The 27,944-nt window shown below is 32.1% G+C and overlaps 1 protein-coding gene and 1 long non-coding RNA gene across 2 annotated transcripts in view; both read left to right on the top strand.

Annotated features, from left to right (window-relative positions):
• Window positions 1-27,944, top strand: part of LOC127700343 (uncharacterized) — a 243,894-nt gene that overhangs the window by 10,275 nt on the left and 205,675 nt on the right. The window contains exon 2 of the long non-coding RNA XR_007981554.1: window positions 17,996-18,147. This is a non-coding gene — a long non-coding RNA (uncharacterized LOC127700343). The remainder of the gene's footprint in view (window positions 1-17,995; window positions 18,148-27,944) is intronic.
• Window positions 15,013-27,944, top strand: part of LOC127700342 (uncharacterized) — a 218,607-nt gene continuing 205,675 nt past the window's right edge. Inside the window, exon 1 of the mRNA XM_052203763.1 lies at window positions 15,013-15,039. The gene's annotated coding sequence lies outside the window, so the exon portion shown is untranslated. The remainder of the gene's footprint in view (window positions 15,040-27,944) is intronic.

Here is a 27,944-nt window from a genome sequence, read left to right as displayed (position 1 = left end):
AGAGTGGTATTACAAATACATATTTACTTAATATTCAACCTTAGGACTGTGCATCATATCTTAAGATGTAAAAGTGTTACAGTGAAAACCTGAAACTGCTACTACTATCGGGTATCTTTTTTTAGTCTTTATTGATTTAGTCTCGAGTGATATAAAGAATTTATTCCAGTAACACTTGTTCTATCTGTGCGCTATGAAATCGTTATCATGTGTCATGTGTTAGTACGTTTGGTACTACTGCAAGTGGACTATCAGTTTCCATAAGTACCATGAACTAGTAGCCACATCCTTCGTATTTTCACGATATACATTTTATGTACAAATTTCAGTACATAAATTATGTAATTTTACTAAAACTAAGGTTGAATTAATTCCAGATGCTTGCGGTTTTTGATGTAAGATGTTTTGGTTCTTTTGCTCTCAAACATTTATTATTTTTTAGATTTCAGTATCATACGACAAATATTTTTAACTTACCTAACTAAATATAAAATGTTCTAACAAAAAAATTACTACCTATGAATAATGGGATCGGTTCCAAATGAAGTGTCGTTACTTATTCCCTTTATCAATGTAAAATAAAGAGATGTGGTACGATTTCCAATGAGACAACGATTCGCCAGAGTCTAAATTAAAATCTGTCAAAGCTATCAACAAGTTGAAACGTTACGTACGACCTTTAGCAATGAAAAAAACCATACCGTATAGTCAGCTATAAGAGGCCCCGGTATGAATACATGTGAATCAATTCAACAAACAAAAACCAACGCCCAGATTTATGACAAAACAATAAGCGAAAAACAAATATGACAGACAGCACTCAACGACAACCACTGAATTACAGGCACCTGTCTTTGTACATGCACATATAGAATATGACGGGGTTAAACATGTGTGAGAGCGCTCAACCCTCCTCCTCCTCATAACGTTGGCCATTGGTGTAACAGTATAGCATAAACTGTAAAAATCAGTTGGTTTGACTCATTACATCGACACGAAGCACCAAAAAGAAACATAAAGAAGTTTACATAATGTTATTTAAACACAACAACTGTACTTTTGTTTACATTATTTGCTGTGACAATCAGATGTAATGTAAGGCATGAAATATAAAAGGCCTTGATGGTAGATATTGCCAAAGTGTTCATAGACCCTTTAAATTTTTAAATTCTTATCCGTATCAAATACCACAGGGGTTGAGGCTGGATCATCCTTCATCTTCTCTTTCGCGTTTTGAGCATTTTCGTATATTTTATCCTATAGCTAGTTGTTTAATGAATAAATCATATATGAAACGCTGAATTGTTTAAATATACGCAGTTAAATATCATCAACTTATGTTTTCTTAGAATTTCGATTTATTTCTATGCATCTATCATACGTTATACCGATAGGCGGTGAAGTCAAATTTTGATTATTAGAAATGATGGGATATATAAGGCTCCACTTGCACGTAAAGATTATGACATGGGTGTATTTAGAATAGAAAATTTATCTGGCATAATTTTTATTATGTTCGTAAAATGGAATTTACTGCAATCTTGGTATTATCCCTGACGTTGGGAAGGTTTATGTACTCTCCCAAATTAGAAAATCCTTTTTTTTCTCAGGAACCGTTTGTACACATAAATTACAGCCTGATATGACTTTTATTCTTCTATTTTGTCATTTTCTAGTATAATCCTTGTTATGTAACGAGGTAATCATATGAATATCTCGAGAAAATCTGTAAAAGCTATTAAAAAGTTAAAACAAAAGATAAATGAAGTGCTTTTGTTATAAATATAGACTGATTTGCTTTTGTGATGACGTGACGACGGCGATAAAAGAGAGATAATTCAACCTTTTTTCACTTGACGAGCTCTTGTACAACGTAAGAGGTTTTTAAAAATATATGTAATAACCCAAATGTTTTGAGAACTGATGAATACATCGGATTTATTTACACTTATTGGAATAGCAAATTTTTCCAAAAGTGTTATTAAAACCTTTTAATACATATGCTTAATCATGTTACTATAATTTGTACTTCATGTCACCTATCAGTACTCATTATATATACTCGTATTGCACCTTTGTTTACCGTGCATGTTGTATACAAATATAAGATATACAATCTTTGGAAAATGTCAGTTTTTAGTTCCTTCTTGTTCTGTTCTGACCTTTTATCTCTCTATTTTTAAATATACATAGGTCCGCCAACAAGATGTTTCATAAAGTTAGAGAACATCGTTATATTACGTAAATGTTACTAGTCTAATCTATGACACTGTGTAGACTATTACGAAAATGTATTATTAATTTGAAAAATAGCTGAATTATCTTGTCTTTCCTCTGTTTCAACACAAGATTTCAGTAGTGAAAGACTGACACATAATGGCTGTTACACATCTGTCCTAGGTTAGCTGAGGTTTGGTGGCTTGGTTGAGTGCTAAAAAACTGTTAATCCCCGCCACATTCTTTATTCGAGCCTGAAATATAGCGGTTGTCGTAGGTTGCTGTCTGTCATATTTGTTTTCGTTTATCGTTTTGAACATAAATCAGGAAGTTTATTTTTCTCGTTTGAATTGTTTTACATTTGTCATTTCGGGGCCTTCTATACATGCCAAGAAATCCTCGCTCAAAAATCCGGTGGACCTCCTGAGGCACCCATTAGCAGTTAAATAATTGATTTCAACAAATTAATTGATTACCTGCATGTACGTGTCGTTTAGAACACGGCCATCTATCAAATGGTCAATATTAATCATCCGTGTAATTTGCACTGTAGGATGTTTGCAAAATTTCAACGGAGGAAATTTCTTGGCATGGCTTGCTATGCGGTATGGAGTATGTATAACCGGGGGTTTTCCGACTATAGTAATTCAAAGACGGAATACCAATACTTTAAACTTTATTAGCAAGGTCCGGACAGTACCAGACCTAAGACCTAAACTGACTTCAAAATAACATTCAAAACAGTATCTATAGAAAAGGATAAGTGTCCAACGGATTAACTTGTCATCGTCAAAGTGATTTCCATTACGACAAACATATATTTAACAATAGAATTAATTAAACACAAAGAAATGTAAAAGGTAAGATAAACGGATTAACAAATTGTCACTTTAGCACTTAAATATATTGTCTGAATTGGCTTTATTTCTACTTCACATGTGTCCAAATCTTCCAGGTTATATATGCTCATTGTTGAAGGCCGTACGACAGGGTTGGCAAAAAAACGGTCAATACTACTATTGACCATGCCAGCTGTTAATACCGGTAAATACCGGTAAATATTGGCAAATACTGGTCAATACTGAAGGCAAATACTGGTCACCTAAAATTTTGAGTGGACATTACTACAAAAATCAAGCCCCTCCCTGCCCCCGCCTATTTTAACAAGATAATGAAGCTTTCTACAGAGAGGTAAAGAGAAGTCACGACCATTGGTTGGATTTCAAAGATCAAAAGAAATATTTCTTCCCAGAACATCGAGTAAAACATAGAAAAGATAGCTAAAAAGAACAATTTAAAGTTGAATATATAAAAAGGTAGATAAGCCTTAAAACCCTAATTTGTTAAAGATGTTTTTGTTAAGGAGGCGATAAGCCTACCCAACAAAAAAAGAACATCGACGTTTTAAAGTTAATATTAGTCATTTAAAATTTCTTTTCTTTTATCATTAAATTGTATATAAACAGTGATTCAGGAAATGTTCTAGATCTCTCATGGGTTTGTGTTAATGAAACATATTTCTCTCTGTTGCCAGACAGTCTTGGGGATTAACAGTGACTAACAGCATTGCAATCTTTGCATTTTGATTTCCTTTCGCTTTGATTTTATTGAATTGTCTGATATTGTTAAGAAGTTCTAAAATGAATTTTTAGGTTTCAGTTTGATGCTTGAATGCGAAAGTGGTATATTTTTTATGTATACGTAGAAATTCATTGTGAAAGGGTCTTATTTGTGCCTCATTACAAATTATTTTGGGTTTTAAAGCACCAAACTCGTTTACAGTATTCATTACATTTAAGAGCCATCAAACTTTCCAGCACCTGCATTAACAGGTAAATAGACATGAAATATTTCAATATTGTTTCAAGGAGTCTTTAAATTTCACTTATTACGTTTTACCCTGTTATCATGGTTATGTAAACATTGTATTGGAGGCTGTAGTAATCAAACTTTCATACCTATCATAATTGGCCTGGTGACAGGTATAATAAGCGGTGCTTTTTGCTTTTGTGTCAATTAGCCTTTCATTTGCGCCAAAAAATCTTTTTTTTTACGCCACAAACCATATTTTGATATAGTTTTGATAGAATAATATAACATGTACTCAGCCATTTTATTTATTTTTATTATGATGTACTTACATGAGCAACAAGACGGGTGCCACATGTGTGCATTGATCTCCCGTTACCCTTCCGGAGCACCTGAGATCACCTCCGGTTTTTGGCGGGGTTCGTGTTGCTCAGTCTTTAGTTAGGGGTCTACAAACGTTCTTATACGAGCATCGTATTCAGGATACAACTTATATTAAAAAGTTTCCGTTATATTTTTCGGCCTGTAAATTGGCACCAAGGATTTTTTTTGTTTTTTTTTTTATTTTGCGCAAATGAAATACAAACCTGTGGCGCAAATGAAATACTACATATTTCAAAAAATGGCGCAAATACAATGCGCCCGTAATACGATGCCTGTCACTAGGTCACCTGTAATTGTATTTACTTGTAAAAATCATAAATTTTCAAAAAAATTCCATGATTTATACATGTTGAAAAAATAAGTATAGTCGTTTTATTTTTACATACATGTAAAAATTGCAATAACAATAGACAATATTTTATTGGCACAAACACATTTACAATAAATGGTAATGACCGAATGGATAAACATGGTAATAAAATTCAAACAATTATGTGAATTTATTAACCAACTTACTATAATATGTATAGAAATGCCCATGCTTTATAAATGGAAAATTTCTCCAACTGGTCATTATGAACGGAGAAATTGCTACAGCCAGTCATTACGAAATCTCAGTCATGCATTACGAAATCACACCCGTGCATTACGAAATCACAGCCATGCATTATGAACACATGAAACAGGACATCGATTAAATCAAAATGTACGTTTATTTCTTTAAATAAGTGACAACTTTTTTTAAGTTTATGAAGGTTGACAATCAACCAATATTCCATTATTTGAAAATTACAATTCAGTGACACATTGTTATATTGATTTATTTGTTTATGTTAATTAAAAAAATCAATGGTATTTTCATTCCTTATCTTCCATCATGTCCATGGGCACAGTAAGCCAAAACAACATTATACATTTAGAGTTCACTTCAAGGCTTTCAACATTGGGATTCAAACTCAACAGACAACGGTTAACAGTCAATGCAAAAAGAATAATTGATATATGGTCTTTTCAAGTTGTCAAAAATGAAACTCAAAGAACAAGTGCACACACATAAAAACCAATTCCATCTAAAAAAATAATGCCATGTTTTATGAACAAACACATATTTAATTATAAAATTTGTCAACAGAAGCATCAAAGTACAGATGTTTTTTTTTCATAATGGTCCTGATACATATATCCTTAATATTAATTATGGACTCTGACTGTTCTTGAATGAAGTTGGTTAATAAAAGTATCAATATATATGGACTTTTTTATATTGGCCCTGTAACATGCCCTTTGTATTAATAATGGCCTCGGACAGTTGTAATGGTCCTCGGCTTTGCCTCGGGGCCATAACAACCATCCTTGGCCATTATTAATACCTCGGGCATGTTACAGGGCCAATATGAAAAAGTCCATACATTAATACTATAATAAAATACATGTATAATGAAAATCTATTGCAATAGATTACTTCTCGCATCAAAACAATTTGTTACGAAAGAGGAAGATAGTTTTAGTGCCGTGTAAGATTTATTATTAAGTATAAGCTTTATTTTATATTTATCGCACAAAGGAGTGTCACTTTTATTAGTAATTTTGGACATTTTGAATTCAAAAGTCTCTCTGATATTGGAGTACCCTCTACAATGTAGTAGCATGTGCTGTTCATTTTCAATTTCACCACTCATGAAGATTTCACAAATTATTTGACCCCTGAGCACTTTTAAATATCTTCTTCTTTCAATGGCAAGGTTATGAGCACTTACCCTTAATTTACATAACTGAAGATCGATCTGATCTATTCTTTAAAGCATCAACACAAGCTGCACGTTCATTCATTTTGTAAACACTCTGGAAAAATGTTAATTTTGGAGATGCAGAAATATTTGCATGTTGTTCTTGAAAAACCTGGTCAATTATTCTTTGTTTTATAAAACCAAAAAGTGGTTTAATAGTGGGTTTAACGTTTGACAAATATGATAAACCTAAATTTTGAATAATTATATTTAACTTTTTTTACCCATGGGTTGCTCATTTTCGTAGCATTATATATTTGTAAACTAAACTTCCTTCTGAAGTGATTAAATTGTCCCAGAAATTTAATGCTGGATAACATTATCATATTTTTTAATGTCAGCCCAGCAAGTTCGGGGCTTTACAGTTAACTCCCAAGATTTCTTTAATGAATTTTATATGTAACTTTGCATAGGTACATGTATTAGTGTCTTTAAACGTCGAAATATTTCCCCAAATTTCGCTACAAAAAAGGAGAATAGAGGCTACTAAAGAATCAAAAAGTTTGTTCAGAAGTTTACAAGGGTTATCTAATCCTATTGTTTTCTTTATTTTAAAATATGTTTTCCTAGCTTTTTCCATAAGCGAAGTGATGGCGACATTAAAACTATCATTATATCTAATATTAATACCCAAGTAACAATAATTACTGACTGTCCCTAAGGTTTCGTTATTATAATAAAATTCGTTAATAAAGGACTTTCCATTTGAATTGAAAACCATTACATTTAATTTCTCTGTATTTACTTGTAATTTCCAAGAGGAACAATAATTACTGAACTTATATTGGATTTAACTAAATTATCAATTATTAGGTTAATAGTTAATAAACTTACATGTATCATCCATTTAAATGAACTGAATCATGCAAGAGAGAAAAAAATAATATTTCCCTCTATACAACATGTGTTTACATTTCATAGTAAAATCTACCTTGAAAATTTCAATCGTCCAGTATTTGCCAGCATTGACCACTTGGGCCGGTATATATACCAGTAAATACTAGGAGCGGTAAATAACCTAGCCGTACGATGACCTATAGTTGCCAACTTTTACGTCATTTGGTTTCTGGTGGAGAGTTGTCTCATTGGCAATCATACCACAACGTCTTATTTTTATATGAGGGTCTGGATGGGGGTTTACAGATTAGAGAATAATGGAGAGAAAGTGCAAAATAAGGGGCAAAATGAATAAAGAATAGAAAAAATTGATAAAAAAAACAAAGGAAAAAGAAGTGAAGGACCCCAATCCATACCCTTCTGTTTGCTTCATATAGAACTTTTTCTCTAAAATCTGATATGTAGATTTACGTACAACTCACGAAATTTAGGAGAATCCGTCATTGGCTTTGATACTTTATAACAAAGTTTTTATAACGTTTGTGGCCTATCAATTTTATGATAGCAATGACAGCTGCAGTTTGACACCGAGTTAGAAAAAAATACCAAAGAATCGAAAAATGGCGATGGATTAACCCAGTACCTCCACTGAAAATGACTTTGATTCACGAACACTGCATGATATGTTTAGAACAATTGAAAAATAAAGTAATTTTATAATTTTATTCTAAAGACAACCATTTTGATTTTAAAGCAAGACTTTAAAAGACAACGATTTTAAATCAAAATGACAATAATAAAATAACATTCAGTACAACAAATTAAACAAACATAAGTGACAGGGTGATAGAGCAGGTTGATACCCCTCGAAAAACATTGTCAAGCTTTGCATCTCCTCGGTTAACAATGTTTCCTCGTGATTACATTCAGCTCTACCACCCTTTAAGTTTTTTGTTATTTATATGATATCTTATGAATATACTGAGCAGTATCTCCCAAAAAGAGACGTGGTTTGATTCAGATATAATTTCAAAGAGCAAATTTTAACTGCATTTTTAACTACTATTATTATACTTATTACTGGTTAACGGAACATTGTCAACAACACTTTTCGGCAAAATGTGTAACCAAAGGGCCCAAATACCCTGAGCCTTCAAAGATGTTCAAATATCTTAAATCCACTATGAAGATACAAATTAAGGTAAAAACAAAAACTGCAGGAGTCACATGCACTCCGAAAAGATCGAAACCGAGTGCGCATCACAGAATGAGCAACATGACAGGTACCACATCTAGAGAATGATCTGCTTACACTTAAGAAGCACATGAAATCATTGTCAAGTCGTTGTCAGTTTCTCTTCGACGTATGATTTTTGAATGTCCCCTTGTCGCCTCTTTTTTTATGTTGTGTTGATTTCAGTTGTATTTTCCAGTAACTCCGGGTTTTTTTTATCAGGATTACGACCTGTGAATAATGTCCGTATAAAGCATACGTACACAAGCGTAAAGTATGAATTGAGATATGAGAACGTCATACGAATGAGCAGATGATAATTTAATGATAAGAGATGGGAAGTTGGCATGATTTAAGCTTCCCAATTGTGAGTTTTCTATTTCTACGTAGCAACATTACAGCAGCACCTGCCTATAGACTACATATATCTCCAAGTTGATACGATAGAGGGTTGCTGCTTACAAAGAAGCTATCGAATGTGACCTACCGAATTAGACTTATCACCGGGTTTGTACTTACATGAGCAACACGAAGGGTGCCACATATTGAGCAGGATCTGTTTACCCTTCCGCAGGACCTGAGATCACCCCCAGTTTTTGGTGGGTTTCGTGTTGCTTATTCTTTAGTTTTATATGTTGTGTTTTGTCGTTTTCCCCTTTTTTGCAATGGAATTGTCAATTTGTTTTCGACTTATGGATTTGAATATACCTTTGGTATCTTTCACCTCTCTATGGAAAGCTAGAATAATGATGTTTGTCATGGGTGATAGTTTGAGTCGTTCATCTGTGTCAATATCAATATTCATGGTAGACAACCTTAAATCAGAAGTCTAACAAAAGGTAACCCGAATAATGTCAGTCTTTATATTCTGCCGATCAATATCAAGGAAAATATCAAATCATGAAGCAGATCCTCTGTTTACTCGTGGGAATACCGATGTCTGTTGAAATATCAATTCACCAGACTCAACAAATATGATGTCGCTACACAAATCCAGTAGTTTGACGTTACCATCATTGGTGCATTTTTTTGCCGGAATCATTTTGGTTCCTAAGTAAGATTTTTCATGACATAAACAAGGTTTGTATCTGTGCTTCCAATTTTTGCAGAAAAGGCAACTTTTTAGTGAGAAGATGTAGTAGATCGTACAATTGAGCATTGGCAATTGAAGTGTAGAGCGTAGAAAAATTGTAAGTTTTGAAATTGCTACAAAAGTGTAATAATTGAGATGATGTTTCGAATTTTTAAGAATCCATCTCTGATTGACACCGCTGGTTGTATAAATCTCATCAAAATATTTTTAGAAATCCATTCTTTACTGTAGAAAGAATGGTGATATGAACTTTAGAAAGCTGTTTAGTTGAACATAGACGACTCGACTATTAATCTTCTTTATACGGATTTTTTGGTGAAATTAGAATATCCAGTATGAAGACTGGAAATAAATTTACATGGGACCCTTTTATGTTAATGACAAAGTATTTTATTTACGAAAGAGAGATTTTTGATAACCACAAATCTGCCCTTTCTGCTTTGTGGTTATCAAAAATCTCTCTTTCGTAAATAAAATAGTATACTAGTTTGTGAGATTCGCATATTTGCTATGACTTTTAAGTTCTTTAGTTAGACAATCCAACTAAAAATTTTCCGTATATAAAAACCATAAATACAGTAAGTCTGCCTCATATCTTGACATACATTAAGAAATTGAAAATGAGGATCGGTTGAGAACAAAACTTTACGCCAATGAGAGAAATGATATCTATTTCCAATTTTGAATTTTCTTTTTCTATTTAGCAACATTACGCAGCGCTGCATATACGATATATATTTCCTAGTTAAAACGATGTTCCAGATCTTGCCGTTTCCTTTAAAAAAATTCCTTGATAGATGGTTGATGCTTACAAGGAATCTATTTAACCAAGGGTTCCTAATGGTAAAGTTTAACTCGTCCATTAGGACGTTTTACGGACGCCATAGTTATTTGATTGATCGATGTAATAACTGTGCCAAGAATGACCAAAGTTTTGTTCAAATTGCAATAGTCCCGTCCAATTTCCTCGATTCTGACATCATCGAATAAATCCTAAGATCACAAAAATGTGCAAAGTGATCCGAATACAATAGACGATAGTATGGATGCAAAAAAAAAACAGTCAAGATAAACTATCTCTCGTATATCGCAGTCCTAAATTTCACGTTTCTTGACTTGTATTTTCGCATTACCCTTCCAAAACATAATACAAGAACCGAACTATCATAATTAAAAATACAAATGGTAGCAATTAGTTGTTTAGGGGATTTGCATACTTGGTTTTATTTTACCATGACTCTCAATTCGTTAAAAACTCCCACATAATACCAGTTATCAACAGGTGTAGACTTGCCATGAGCAACACGATAGAGTTCCACTTGTGGAGCAGGAACTATTTAACCTTTAGGAAAGCATCAGTGCCAATGGGGGAAAGCTTTATTCATTCCTGCAAGAAAAAAACATTTATACTACGTTGTCTTTGATCTTTGGAAGAGTCAACGAGTTGTCTTGTAATGGACAAATACCAGGTTCACTTAGCACTACCTATTGCTGTCAACCTGGAGACATCAGAAATCAGCAATGACGCAGTTGGTAATGATATCCCGAAGAGTCCAAAAAACTAAACCACACTGAGATCCTTATTGCTACTGACTGAGACACTACCAAACATACCTGCTCTATCACTGGTCTTTCAACGAAAAGATGAGAACCTCGGCATGGTAAACACAACAGAAGACAAGACCATCAGGATGCTGGAAACCAGATAAACTCATGATGGACCATGACAGCCTACAGTTTTTATAGAGGTTATGAGTGCCGACATGATGTATGACTTCGCAACATACCCGATATGCGCCTGTTCCATGCCATGAGCCGATAGTCCGGTGGACGTTTGTGTTGTAATGTCTCATTTAATTTCTGTTTATTGTTTGTTTGTTTGGGTTTTCTTTTTCTTTATCTTTATAAGTCGACTGTCTTTGCTTGAAGTACGATTCAAAATACCACCTTGGTACATATGTACATTATTATTTTTTTCTTCAGATTAGGCAAATAAGATATTGTGTTTACTAGACACTTTTAATAGCTCGTATTACAATATGAACTTTTGGCCATTTATCAAAATCACATATCCTTATTTATATTACATTCATTAACATGTATGGGCAGAAAAAAACATTTGAAAAGTAGTAATTGAATATAAATCAAAAGAGTCTGAATTGATGATAAAAATATTTCAATCAGTTGTATGAAACTACTTTAAAAGACGTGCAGCTTCTTTTACAAATTTGCCAAAAAAAGAGTGAATATCGATTATAACTTGTCACCGTATTTATCATGAGAAATGTTACGGGTCAGTAGAATTGCGTACTCTTCCGAATCACACAAACCTGGGGTAACTAGTTTTGATTAGATTTATGTTGTTCAGTATTTTAAATTATGCTAATCGTGACCTGATTGGTACTTTTTCTTTCGTGTTTTCTTTGCTTTATTTCATTTTGTCGACAAATTGACAGTGTTTTCTGATTTTTCGTTGCGTACAATGCATTAATAAACTCATATCTCCTTCACTTATAGCCGTGATATTGTTAATGGGGTTATAATTGTTCCCAAAAATAAATCATAAATAAAAGTTACTGCAATTACCTTTTAAAATGTTTATCAACATCCAAGTTATGTTTATGAACGCGACATTTTTCCGAAAACAAAAATTACTTTTGAAGTAATTGAATATACTAATAACTTTATAGAAAGGTGTCATTAACGTCGCTACAAGCTCTAAATATTGATATTTGAGGTTAGAAAAACCCGAAAATTAACTAATGAAATTAAGAAGAAAACAAACATTGTGTCAGTTAATAGAATAAATAAGACAGTGGCGTAGGAGTAGACGGAAAGTGGAATGAGTGGAGGGGGTGGGGGGGGGGGGGTTCAAAAGTAACATTAAAATACATTTTAAAGTCAATTGGCTAGAGGTTATTCAGTGTCCTCTTTCATTTTCATTTTTTATTTTCATTTTTTTTGCCAACAATGGCAAAGATAGGGGTTCTGTGAGAACACCAAGATCTGTGCAAGAACACCAAGATCTGTGTGAGAACACCATGAGGTAGGTTTTGTGTGTGTTGGTTGTTCAGGGGTGGATTGAACTCACTTTAAAAGCACAAATAACGCTATAGATTAAAACATCTTCAACAATGGACACTCTCCGACATTATAGACTAGAATACAATTCATGACTAAAACTCTTTTTTGTTCATCTTGTATTGCTGATAATATTTTGTATTTAGTTTCTCTTTAACTTCTTTAGTTTTTTGCCCCAAAAAACAAAACAATTGCGTTGGCTTCTCACTTCTCACTTCTCACTTGTTCGATATGTCCTATATTTCCAGTGATTTCTCAGAAAGCAATGACCGGATTATAATATCTTAAATAAGACCAGACTCTTACTAAATTCTAGATGCACGTACAGAGTTTATTGGGGCAGTATGATTTTGATATATTGAAAAAAACAAGTAACATTTCTTCAAAGTAATATTACTTAAAAAGCTTATAGAAATCAATCTTTAATTATTTTTTTTATCATCATGATTGTGTGTGTGTGTGGGGGGGGGGGGGGGGGCTTCATAGACTTATTGATAAAAGTTATATAAAGATTCTAAAGAAAAAATCACCCAGACAGATTGTAGAACACAACACAGAAAACTTAAGATGAAGCAACATCAGTCCAACCAATGGAAGGATATACATATCAATAAAGGTCATAATTCAACTGTTGTTTCATTATTTATATATATATGCTAATTTCAAAGTTTGAATCAAAACTGAAAATGATTCTTTACTTTTTTTATGCATTGAAATTATGCAAGCTTGCTCAAATAATTTTTCAATATTGTGTTTTCCGGTCTTCTCAGAAGTACAGTCATTAATACAAGAGTATAGGAGGGTATGATTTCATATCATAAGGCTAATAAAGTACTTTGAGCAAGCTTTAGCAACAACGAAAATTTTTAATACGGTATTGTTTATTTTTGCTTTGCTAGTATTTGTGTTTTATTATCTATCATACCGTTAATATTGAGTAAGGTGCCTTTCCTGAACTAAATTTTATTGTTCCTTATATCTGATATCTAGAAACTTGCTTAACCTCGCCATAGGTTCATTTGCTTGTCTACAGTCAGGGATATCGTCAATGGTTGTTTTTTATCATAACTAAATGTCCTTTGTCATTTGGGAAAAATTAGTGTTGATAGAAGATTTATGATTGTTGAGTTTATTCACGACTTTTTTTTACATGTTTTTAACTTTAAGAACTCGATATTGTTTATACACCTGCCTATTTCTGAAGACCGTTTATCGGCATCTACGTGTCTTTTTGATGTTTTGTCGTTGGCTTTTGTCTCACTGACGTATATACATCATCTCCTTTCATTCAGTTTTTCAGATTATGCAAATGTAACATGTTGATGAAATATAATCTTCATTTTAATTAAGAGTATTTACATGTATCCTTGACTTCTCTCATTCGGCAAAAGAATCCATGACAAAGATGTGTGTCCGTTGGCTATGCAGGATGTATGAATACGCAGCCACGTCCGGTCGAAATGGGACGTGAAATCAAATGACTCATGGATGGAGGGTGTAAATGTATATACGTAGGTGGTCTGTTTTAAGGCAAACTTTCTGTGCAACAGATCCAGTAGAAGTTCACATTCGACTCTTAACCCCGGTCGTACAATGCACAACTTGTTTTAGCCTACCTATCTGAATAATTGTTAAGTTGTTCTTATCCTGAATAAGCATGAAGTATTTGCCACTAGACGTTAATTTAACATTCATCAAACAGTCAATCATATGTATTTCGTATTGACTTCACATTTCTCTTTCAATTTTTTCGGAATATAGTTACTTTGAATATTGTCAGGTTAACAAGCTTTTTTTTTTTCTGTTATAAATTGGTTTTGTTTATTTTGTTATCGTCTGATTGATCCGTTTTTTTCATTTTCCTTATTTCTGTTATTAATAAAAAAAAAAAAGAGAATGCTTGGTCGGTTTTTATTTTTGGAGGGTTTTGTTTTATTTTGGTTTTTATGTCTTGTTGCTTTTTGAGTTTTTTTGGGGGGAGGGGGGTTTGGAGTTGAATTTTTTTGGGGCGGTTGCTTTTTTTATATTTCATGACTTGTTTATGTATAGAGCTTACTGTTAAAAATACCACCTAAATATTGGACAAATCGTAGTTATAAAACGATGTGATTTTGAAATGATCTGGAACATACATGTACCTCTTCAAATGTTTCAGAATTAAAGATTTGAAATGAAAAAAGCACTTTATAAATTTAATGCATACGAAGTGCTTTTTCGGACTTACCTTTAAAAGGCAAATATTTGAAAGTCAAGAATGTACAAATACTTATTAATATATGCGTGATTATTATTATAACGAGTCTAACCCTGTTATGGTGATTTCAGTCATTCTGCTGAAATGCAATCAATCCTTCTGCAATCAATCCTTTATAAATTTTTTGTTGGATGTGATGTAGAAATTCCACCGGGCAAATGTATTTCAATCCGTAAACTTGTTTTGTACCTTCCTTCGTTTGTGTCGAAAAACGTTAACTTTATTCATTAATTACAATAACATTGTGTAGTGATACAAACTCTTGTCAACAGGAAACTTGTGTAATGTTATGACACACAAAACTATATGTAAACAATTCGAACATCTGGACATTTCATAGAAGGTTTGTTTTCATTTTCTAAATCTCTTATATGTATATTACATTTGTTTATCAAGGTATTACAACATGATCGTATTCATGTTTTAAGTTATTGTCAAACTATTGTTCTTCTTCTATTTCTACTTCTACCAAAATGAAGATTATGTCACAGGAGGATAACTTACAACAAGACATACATTAAAATATATACAAAAAATGAACGAAAATACAAATATGTAACACATAAACAAACGACAACCACTGAATTACAGGCTCCTGACTTGGGACAGGCACATACATACAGAATGTGGCGGGGTTAAACATGTTAGCGGGATCCCAACCCTCCCCTAACCTTGGACAGTGGTGTAACAGTACAACATAAGAACGAACTATAAAAATCAGTTGAAAGAGGCTTAACTCATCAGATGGATAAAAATACAAACACTACAAATACAAGTGGACGTAGCCAGGTACTTGTACATACAAACAACAAAAAGACACGAAGTACAGATCTGAGAGTACTCGCAGTTACTGACAGCTAGTTCAAAGCCAACAACAACTAATAAAAAAAATCATGCATCTAAGACTAAATTATCAATCCGTACACATCCAACATCCAATGGATTTAGTGTAAAGACGTCATAAACAGTCAGAGAGAAACATGACCTTGTGCAATGCCAAGATACAGGTATCGACAGATTGTAGATCCATGAATGTGTATATGTATATAACAATAATATTTACTTTGCTTTTAATTTACTGATAACAAAATCAATATTAGTACCAACAAAAACAATATTTAATGATCTAATTACAGTGTTGAATTGGTAACCTTTTAGCATAAGTTTATTTAAAGGATCGATAAGTTTGCCAGGATCGTATCTAAATTTCCGGGCACGGTAAATAATATTGCCGTAAAAATGAGGATGTGCAATCCCGCTTGAAATAAGTTTTCTACAGGTACAACCAAACTTCAAAACCAAATCTTTATATCTGTGGAAGAATTTAGTAAAGGTTTTAAGTAATTTGTGGTAACGAAATCCCTTAACATGTTTAACCCCGCCACATTCTTTATGTGCCTGTTCCAAATCAAGAGCCTGTAGTACAGTTGTTGTGGTTGGTTCGTGTCTGTCATATCGGTTTTTCGTAAATTGTTTTGTTATAAATTAGACTGTTCGTTGTCTCGTTTGAATTGTTTCACATTTTTCATATCCGACTACACGGTATGCGTTGCGTATTAATCATTGTTGAAGGCCGTACGATGGCCTATAGTTGCTTACTACTACTACATTTTAATTCTGGTGGATAGTGTCTCATTGGTAATCATACCACATCTAATTTTTATAAAAAAAATTCCCTCATCACTGGCTAATCTTTTGTAACCCAGTCAATCAATATTTTGTCTAAATTCTTATGTTTTATCTCTGAAAATGTAACACAGCAACAACACGCAAATAAATAATGTTTCTTTTTACAATTTCCAATTGATGTCTACAAGGGACCAAATGTCTTTTTTCTTTTCACTTAAATTCATGAGAAAAATACTAAAAAATGGGATCAAGAGTTCTAAACCGTAAAAAGTTTAAAATGTGAATTGTCAAACTCTTAAATTTCATAGTTTGGTGAGTGAAACACCCTTAAATTCACACATAAAATATGTACAGTGCTATCATTGTTACTCCTGGTATACTATAAACTTAATTTTTCTACAGTATATGTCAAAATCAGTAAAGCCAGTCACCATAAAGGTGCAGCTAGTCCACAACCCACAAAAATTGTTACACACCAAAATAAATGAATCCACAAAATCACTTACGTGAATTTACAATAGCTATGTTTTTCAACTTAAAAGATTATATATTCGTTCTGAATTTAAAAGGGGCGAAGGGTTAAGATAAAAAGAGGGCAAACAAAACCTATAGCCCAATGGCGTATGGGTAGACTGAAAAGAGAGGGGCAAACTTTTAGAATGAGCAAGCAAAAACAAAACAAAAATATAGCTTCTATAGTCGTAATGTCCAGATAGTCTAGTAATAAGTCATCATCCTCTATCATTTACAAGTGGGAAGGGCAAATGCCCCCGGCCCATATGCCCCTGAAGTCGAAAGAAACACAAACTGTGACAAAAAGAAAAGGAAAGAAAAGACAAACAACAAGTCACAAACACTAGAAAGAAAACTAGGTGCAAAGCGAACTCCATAAATTTAACGTGGGTATATACACTCCGGATAGAAATAGCAGTTCCTGTTCCACTAGTGACACCCGTCGATTTAAGCAGTTGGAATACGATGATAATATAATATTAAGTGATTCGCCAGATTGCCAAATTTCTCTTATCTAACCTAACGACATTACTATATCCAATTAACTGGTACACGTAAATTCTCAAACCATAAACTTGACCGAATTCGAAGGTTTAAAATGAAAACACAGTTTATCGGTACAAAAGATAGAACAAGATTATTACCAGTTGAAATAGCGCAGACATATTAAGATAAAAATAGCAAACATTACATCACTGAAAACTATAATACAGAGCAGTAATTAGTTCTTGTTCTACCAGTGACACTCGTGGAAAGTTAAATCATCCTATCATAATTGTCACAATCAGAGAAAACAAGACGGAATAGTGGCTACGACAAATTGAACATTTGGTTGTAATCTGTGACATTGATATTGAATAACAGTCAATCATATGTGGGCCATTATACTTTTGGAAGGAAGACTTCAACTTTAAAATTCATTGGTTCAATTGTTTCCTTGTAAGCAGCAACATTCTATCATGTAAATTATGATAGGATCTGCAACATAGAAGTTTGATACATGGGGCTTCAGAGAAATTATGATTTAAAGCGGATTTATATTGATATCTATAGCATTGTTCCTGGTTAAAAATTCTTGATTGATAGATTGATTGATTGATTGATTGATTTATTGATTTATTTATTTAATAATTTATTTTGGCCTTTCTATATTTTAGACACCTGAATGTTTTCAAGACTGTTGAAGAGGAAGACATGTTTTTGACAGACTCTAAGTAATCTCTAGAAAGCAATCCACATTCAGTCCACTTTTTATTTATTTTTAAAGACGCCTAGAACTGGGACATCACTTGTTGTAATGGAATTGAAGGTGGTTTTAAGCATATGTACAATAATGCAACCTCAAGGCTAAAATGAACTTATTTTTCCACTTTTGCTAGGTAACTGAGTGGAGGGTAATTGGGAAATGTTCAATGGAAATTTACATTGCGGCTAGTTCAGAACTACCCCGACATTATGATTGTTTGTATGACTGTTGAAATAAATAAACTCCACTGTGGCCGATCTAGCTTTGTTTTTATTAAAAAGGAATTTTGCTATAAAAATCTAAACAACATTTTTTTCGTCTAGAAAGGAAGCCACAGCCTTGTATCACAACAAAGGATTTATCCCTGCTTCTGTGATCATGTTAAAAACTGCTTCTACTTTGCATTCGTGATAAATAAACTTAACAGAAAGTATCATTATAACATGGGGCCCAAGGCGCCCCTGTGTATTACACCCACGCTTTATCAACCACCTCCCGGCCATCACAATAAGTCTTGTTGTATGACTCTTTTTATATAAATCTATTTAATATTGTCCTTTATACTCGCACCTGCGCTTGGAACTGCCCACGAAAATTAGATCGTACAGTCTATCATATCAAAAGTATAGCTACTATACTTATTCAGATATATACTGTTAGCATTGTTTAATTATTACTGTTGCCACTGACTTGCTATTATTTAGATTGTTGCAAATATTTCAGACATTGTTTAGCGATAATAAAAAAAAATGTAGACAAGTCGTATAATTGAAGCTATTTGGAATCGAATATAATGAAACTATAAGCAGAACAACATATAAAGTTAACAAAACATGTATACCATGTTGAACACTTATTTATATATAATAAAACATTATTGACACCTATATCATTTACTAGAACTTGACTGTACCTGTTGCTCTCCACCTATTGCAGTTTATTCTAAATTATGACCTAATTGAAATTTGTTCTATCAAACCAATATTGAAACTGTTGTACTGGTGAAGTTTTACCCAACTGCTGTAGAAAACCACAGTCAAACCATCAGAGTCAAAATGAATCAAAACATACCTACAATCCTTAAATTCCACTTCTATATATATTCATTGCTATTATGAAATTATAGCTAACAATTTCTATACTTACACCGGGATGTCATTAAATGAAATTGGATACCTTGCATTTATGTGCTTATCAATAACATATGGTAAAACCGCTGAAAGACTCCCTCCTAAATTATTAAAAACTATCATTCTACATTGATAATAATATAGTGGTGTAAATTAGAATTTGTTTACAGAGTCATTCGAAAGGTGAGAGGTAGTCATTTTTGAATTGCCAAATAATGTTCAGATTTAAGTTTTTGAATTATTTCTTCTAACAATGTGTTTTGCTATTCATGTCACAAAGCTTTCTTAAAATGAAAATCTAAAATACTTGGTGAATTATACATTAAGTTTAAATATATTCCCTCGATGTTTTAAAGGGAGATAAGATCAATATATCAAAAAAGGGGTCAATGAGTTTAGATTATCTCCCGCATGGAAACTTATTACCAACATACTTTTATTTCACATATCTTTTACTGAATATAGCAAGTTTTAATTCAAACTGATGTCTGATTCTTATGAAAATAGAAGACTTTTGAAATAAAAATAGTATAAAAGCTTAGTTTGGAAATTTTTTTTAGCAACTCAAAAATAACTACCTCTCACCTTTCAAATGACTCTTTACAATAACAATATGAATAGAATTTTTTATCAACATTTTCATAATAGCTATGAAGTAGATATAAAGTCTTATATGGTTGCAGGTTAATTTATCACCTTGCACTATTAAAAAGTTGGTATAAATTTCTGTTGGACAGTTTGGTTTGATAAAACAAATTGCAATTGGGTCAGAATTGTGAATCAACTGCAATAGGCTGAGAGCAACACCTACAGACAAGTCACAGAAATAATATATCGCTATTTATCACCAAGATGTCGTTAAATGAAATTGGATACCCTGCATTTATCATGCTTTCCAATAACAAATGATCAAATCGCTAAAAGACCCCCCTTTTGAATTATTGAAAACTATCATTCTGCATTGACAATAATATCATGGTGTAAATTAGTTACACCGATTCGGGCTAACGTCCTCATATTCTTGAAAACTATCATTCTGCATTTACAATGATATCTTGGTGTAAATAAGATACACTCATTCGGGCTAACGCCCTCATAGATGTATAACATACTTGTTACAAGAATTGAATTATCACATTTGTTGTTTTATGTTTTTCTTTTTCTTTTTCATTTTGAAACAAGAAACGTGTTCTGTAATATTCTTTTTTATTCCCTGAAAGCCACATAATAATTAAAGATATGGTGTTTGAAAATTAAAAAAATCAGTCTATACAGAACAATCGTAGCATCAGTCTGCTCGCTATAGGGAGTTTCAAAATGACAGTTAAATGATATGGAAAAACATTCGGAGAAGTCCCATGCAGATACAACATTGTCATTAGTACGATTAGTAGTGATACTATATATGATGATGTAAGTAACCTTTTTATACGACCGCAAAATTTTTGTGGTTGTATATTGTTTTTCCCTAGTGTTTTGTACTGTTGCAATTATTGTCGATCATCGTTTGACAATGACTTTTATAAAAAAAACGAGAATCTAAATAATAAATCGATATTATAATGTCAGTGAATCGCTAAATAAATTATAAACAAGTTTCTACTCAAACAAAATGTATCTGGCTTAAACATTTGCAATAGAGTACTAGTAAGTAAATATAGATACTTTTAAATAGTGATCCTCGTGTCCCTCTCATGTATGACGATGGGTTCCTTTTTAAGAAAACGGGTCCGTTCGAATTTGGAAGATTTGTGAATACACACTACGTCGGAATCAGGCGTGTAAACCCAATATCCTGTAGCTCACAGCAATAAAAAAAATAATTTAAACTTGAAATCTTGAAAATAGATATAAGAAGATGTGGTATGAGTGCCAATGAGACAACTATCCATCCAAGTCACAATTTGTAAAAGTAAACCATTATAGTTCAAGCATTTTAAATTTTAATTTTTTTAAATCTTAAAATATTTTCAATTTAAATATCTGAAATAAATTCCCGACTTTTTGGATATTAATTTCACGTATTCAAATCTGGTTGCAACGTTATGATTAATACTTTTAGACTTTTGAATTCAAACTTTTGAAGAAAATGAGAACATTTAGATTTAGATTTTCATTTCAAAATTTAGAACTTCTGTCTGTGAAAAAAAGCTAATTCTAGTCGATTCTAGCGAATATCCCAACATTGTGTAGGGCATTTATAAAAAGAAAAAAGAAAAGATTGTTAAATCCTATGATCATTCATAAATGATGTAAATTTGATATAATACTCGCACAAAGTCGGTTCAATCCCCACCCTGGGACATACTACATTTATATTGTTATCGTTTCCCAGTCCCACCACAATCTCAAAGCAATAAAAGTAAATATCATATTACCTCCTCTTTTTTCAGACTTTAATATTGGAGAGTGGATAAAACGTTTACCTGCAATATTACATTTATTAACACCTTTATTGTAACTAATAAAAAAAACTTTCGGCTTCACTGATTTATCATTGTCACTACACCTTTTTTACAGTTAAATGCGCATCTGTTATAGTGTCTTTATCTATGGCTTATTTGTCAAAACCTTTACATTATGTGCTGGTTAACACTTACACTTTATAAATGTGATGCGCTCGATGCGCTTTTCTGGGATACACTTCGTCTGAAACGTAAAAACCAAAAATAATTAGAGTCTAGAATTTATAAATACCTGTCACCTACCGAATTAGTCTTATCACCGGGTTTGTACTTACATGAGCAACACAACGGATGACACATCTAGAGCAGGATCTGCTTACCTTCCCGGAGCACCTGAGATCACCCCCGGATTTTGGTGGGGTTCTTGTTACTCAATCTTTAGTTTTCTATGTTGTGTTTTGTATACTGTTGTTTGTCTTTTTATTTTTTTTTATTTTTTTGCTACGGCGTTGACTAATGAGTTTGAATATTCCTTTGGTATCTTTTGCATCTCTTTTAAAAACTTGAAGAGCTATATGACCGAAACAAACATAAAAACAATCCATCTCAAGTCAACTCTGATTGAGGGAGTTAAGACCGTAGTTTCTTAATGATTATTAAAATTTTCAACATAGAATTAAAGAAATGTATGTTATAAATCATGTCAGAACCATTGACTGCAGAGTTGATAGTACCATCGGGGACTAACAGTCCTGCCGCAGAGGTATGCATGCAGTGCTAGAAAATGAATAACGAGTCCGAAGCGCTTTTCTGTATTTACCATCACCAGGAACTCTCAAACCTACAAAAATTGAAAGCCAAGGATGTACAAGTATACTTAAAAATATGGAGAGCTATATGACCAAATTAATCCATGTTTATTTATACATTTGATCTTAAGATAACCCGACTTATTAGAGGACACATCCTCTTCTGTAATCGTTTATTAACTATTTATAAACTTTAACATTTTTTCTGTAGCATATTACTGTCGCATGTATAGATATGACTAGAAGTAATCCAAAGTACAAAATAAGTCGCTATATTGAACACTCTGACCTAAAATACGTTTTTTTCTCTGCAAAACCAGTTTTCATTTGTGCATTCAAATTCATAAGGATGATATCAATATCTCAAGTGACACACTTTTTAACCATGTTTGTTGTCCTCTTTGACATTCGATACATGGCAAAACGGAAGCTAAATACTCATGGATGCAATTTTTTTGTGTGAATGATTTTGTTTTGTTTTAAAGGTTGTTCTTTTTCAATTTTTACATGATTTCTCATTTTCTAATTGCAGCTTGTATGTTGTTTAATGTTTTGTCTCTTTTATTTTACGTCAAAACATCGCCGTGGTAATGATTTCACGCGTCTCTGTTTGTTTAAAAAAAATTACGGGAAGGGACTATATATTAAATACGCATTTATACGAGATAAATTTTGATCTCAATAGTTCATAAAACTGTCTGAAGCTAACATCTCCATTTAATATTGTCAAAAATAGTTCCAAAAGAACGATATAATGGTTTTTTCATATGCATTTTTGAGAAATCAGGCAACTTTATGATATACTAAAAATCATTTTTTCAAACTGTTCAACGTGACACTATTTTAGTTTTTTTTTAGTTAGAAACCACATTGTACAGTAAATTACAAAGAATTGTCGGTCTTTGTTAGTCTTTTATATGAGACGATTTAGAGTACTAAGCTATATATAGTTTAATCTGAAAAACACTTGTAAATACATGACATGCCATACAAAACAATAGTTGTTTATAGTATATGTCCTTAAATAAAGTCAGTTGAAAGATAGTGCAATCTTAAATAATATTTAAATATTGCATAATATTTACTGTAGGTGAAAAATTGACAATGCCTGATAAAAAAATCCGACCTTTTCCACACAGGGGTTATGTATCTATATCTGATGTAATAAACGTTTAATATACTAGATTGTTTTAAATATCCGCTTTCTCGGTCTCGTGATTTGTATTATTTTGATTTTAAAAAAATACGAATTTAATATAATGATTAATAAAATTACGAAACAAAAAGAGAATTAAAGGTCTACTAGAAATATACTCTAAATTACTTATTGCCATATGGGTTTTAACATTCTCTTTTTTGTTGTTTTAATACAGTCGTTTAACTAGTCTCAAAATGTACGGAAAATCGCATATTGGTATATCAGACTACGATTTTACACCCAGGTATATACTTTTGTTTATCCTATTCTCTGTATAATGTTACCATATAAACTTTGAGGCTTGTTTCTCCTCATCTAGAACTTGAAATTTTCTTATTGTTATTCTTCTTTCGTCAGTTACGTTGAATTTATCATAATTTTCATATCATTCGGAATCTAATAATAACTTAAAAATTGTCAATAAAATTGATGATACTGTTAGTTCGTTATTAGCTTATACAGGATTGCCAATAGACAACCTTTGATTCAAAAACAAACAGAACAATTACAAGGCATTTTTGATGATGTCAATGCATGCCAAATTTGATATAATACTCGCACAAAGTCGGTTCAATCCCCACCCTTGGACATCATACATTTATTATACATTATAAACATATTTGTTGTCCTCTTTGAAATTCGATATATGGCAAAACGGAACCTAAATACTCATGGATGCAGTCTTTTTTTGTGTGAATGATTTTGTTTTGTTTTAAAGGTTGTTCTTTTTTAATCTTTACATCATTTCTCATTTTCTAATTGCAGCTTTTATGGTGTTTAATGTTTTGTCTATTTTATTTTGCTTCAAAACATCGCCGTGGTAATGCTTTCACGCGCCTCTTTTTGTTTAAAAAAATGACTGGAAGGGACTATATGATATAAGATAAATACGCATTTGTTCGAGACAAATTTTGATCTCACCAGTTCATAAAACTGTCTGACGCGAACATCTCCATTCTATATTGTCAAAAATAGTTCCTTAAGAACGATATAATGTTTTTTTTTCATATGCATTTTTGAGAAATCAGGCAACGTTATGCTATACTAAAAATCAATTTATCAGACTGTTCAACGTGACACTGTTTTGTTTTTTTTTAGTTAGAAACCACATTGTGCAGTAAATTACAAAGAATTGTCGGTCTTTGTCAGTCTTATATATGAAACGAATTTAGAGTACTAAGCAATATATAGTCTAATCTGTAAAATACTTGTAAATACATGACATGCCATACAAAATAATAGTTGTTTATAGTATATGTCCTTAAATGAAGTCAGTTGAAAGATAGTGCAATCTTAAATAATATTTAAATATTGCATAATATTTACTGTAGGTGAAAAATTGACAATGCTTGATAAAAAATCCGACCTTTTTCCACACAGGGGTTATGTATCTATATCTGATGTAATAAACGTTTAATATACTAGATTGTTTCAAATGTCCGTTTTCTCGGTCTCGTGATTTGTATTATTTTGATTTAAAAAAAATACGAATTTAATATAATGATTAATAAAATTACGAGACAAAAAGAGAATGAAAGGTCTACTAGAAATATACTCTAAATTACTTATTGCCATATGAGTTTTAACATTCTCATTTTTGTTTTGTAATACAGTCGTTTAACTAGTCTCAAAATGTACGGAAAATCGCATATTGGTATATCAGACTACGATTTTACACCCAGGTATATACTTTTGTTTGTCCTATTCTCTGTACAAAATGTATAATGTTGCCTTATAAACTGTGAGGCTTGTTTCTTCTCATCTAGAATTTGAAATTTTCATATTGTTATTCTTCTTTCGTCAGTTACGTTGAATTTATCATTAATTTCATATCATTCGGAATCTAATAGTAACTTAAAAATTGTCAATAAAATTGATGATACTCTGCTAGTTCGTTATAAGCTTATACAGGATTGCCAATAGGCAACCTTTGATTCGAAAGCAAACAAAACAATTACAAGGCATTATTTTATACAGTATAACATATGATTTCCATTTGCCAAATGCGTCTGCAGTAATGGCTTTCATAGGTATACGCTCGTGACTAAAAGCTTGGAAACACCAAATAAGGTCAAATAAATTTGAGTAAGTTGAAACCTTAGTTAGATTTTATTTCTGTGAGATACTTTAAATGATTATTGTTATCTAGAAATGATACAAATTTGATTATATTGACTAGAGGTGTTACAAAGACAGTAACAAGGGGCTATCCATTGATAAGTTAAACAATTATGCAGCGAAAATCTGGCCTATAATCATATTTATCGGTTATCTAAATAATAATGTATATATGACAACGGAATGTAATGGGAATAAAATGATATATGTTGTATCAATTCACGTAGTATACTCATCGAAATAGGGTTGATTTAGCATGTTTTAAAATAAATGTTAAAATCGCTTATTGGTAGCTGTTTTCATTTTGAGAAAAATTCGAGCTAAACCGGAGGGAAAAACACGATTGTTGGTTACAATGTTAGGTTCATATTTGCCAGTTTGATAAAGCAGATGGTATATAGTTTAGTAAAATCATGCCGAAATGTGTGTTGAAAATTTCATATATTCTGACACTTGATATGACTTGCTTTAACCCCTGTTACTTGACCTGCAAAGCTAGTCTCAAAGTTTAATGTTTTAATATATAAGTAACCTAACAATATAACAAGAATAAGATATGAGGTAAGTTTCTATGAGACAGCAACCTACGATACCGTAACATCAAAGGCATCCAACTTTTGATGGATCTGTCGATGTAATTGCCTTTAATTTCTTAATTTAGCTACTTCAAGTGAAAAAAAACTAAGTCAGATAATACTAAAATTAAACCAATACAAATGAATAAAAGTCTATTCAGTGTGCAACATTTGTACATGAAATATAAACAATGACTTGAATGATAAGTATGCATAATATCTAAACTGCTCTTTATTTTACATAGACATAAGAAACAAGTTTAAGTTCAAATAATAATAATTAAATACATAACGTCTTGGTTAACCCTATGCATCAGTAAAAACCTAAGACTGCTGCTCTGTTGCCAACATGTGCGCTAGTAAATCGTTACCATGCGTGTGTTAGTACCACTGAACCGGTACTGCTGCTAGTGTACTATCAGTTCCCATAGGTACCATGCGGCCAAAAGCCAGTCCCTCAAAACAAAAACCAAATATGACAGACAGCAACCACATTACATAAAAACAACTGTAAAAATCAGTTGAAAATGTTTTTTTTTTCTTCTAATAATTCTATTTATTAACTCCTTCCTTATAAAGAAGTCCCTTTCTTTATTGACAATCTCATTTTTCTAAACACCTTTCACCCCCTCCCTTTGCTTTTTTTATATATGTAACAACTAATAATGAACTTTCTTTATATCATTGTATTCATTGACTGGATATGTTCTTTTGCTATTCAGCATGTAAACATAGTTTCGTAATTTTATTTTTGAATTTAGGAAGATGGATTTATATAAGAGCACTGCTCTTGTTTCCTAATCCCAATTATTGAATTACATATACATAACGAATTCTTTAAAATAATACGTTTACACCAAAATGGTTTGAATCATCAGATTGGCCCGAAGCACAAATAAAATAAAGCAGTTTACATAATGTTATTTAAAAGAAGAAAGGAAGAAACTATTCTTTTTTTTACACTGTTTGCGTTGACAACCAGCTGTAAGTAAGGCAGGTGTCTTGCAATATAAACGGTCTTGATGGTAGATATTGCAAAAGTGTATGTAGACCTGTTAAGTTTGTTTTTAAATTCTAATGCGGGTTAAGGATGGATTATACTTCATCTTCTCTTTTGCGTTTTGACAATAGTCGTACTTTATCCTAGTTATGCAATGAATAAATCATATGAAGCTATGAATTGTTTAAATATACGCAGTAAAGTATCATCAACTTATGTTTTCTTATAATTGGATTCATTTCTTTGCATCCATCATACGTTATACCGATATATGATTTAGTCAAATTTTATATCTGAGAAATGGGGTATACGGGGTTCCACTTGAACGTAGAGGTTATGACATGGGTGCATTTAGAATAGAAAACTTGTCTGGCACAATTTTTATTGTGTTCGTAAATTGGAATTTACTGTCATCTTCGTAAATTTCTGACGTTGGAATGATTTATGTACTCTCCCAAGTTGGAAAATGGTTTTTTTCTCAGGAACCGAAAGTCAGATTATTTCCTGTTTGTACACTTAAATATGATATGACTTTTATTTTACTAGTTTGTCATTTTCCAGTATAATCTTTGTTATGTTACGAGTGAATCATATGAATATCTCGAGAAAATCTGTAAAAGCTATC

This window comes from Mytilus californianus, unplaced genomic scaffold, assembly GCF_021869535.1.
Source record: "Mytilus californianus isolate M0D057914Y unplaced genomic scaffold, xbMytCali1.0.p SCAF_5, whole genome shotgun sequence".
Classification (NCBI taxonomy): Eukaryota; Metazoa; Mollusca; class Bivalvia; order Mytilida; family Mytilidae; genus Mytilus; species Mytilus californianus.
Note: the sequence above shows the minus strand (reverse complement) of the source record. Positions and strands in the feature narration are given on the sequence as shown.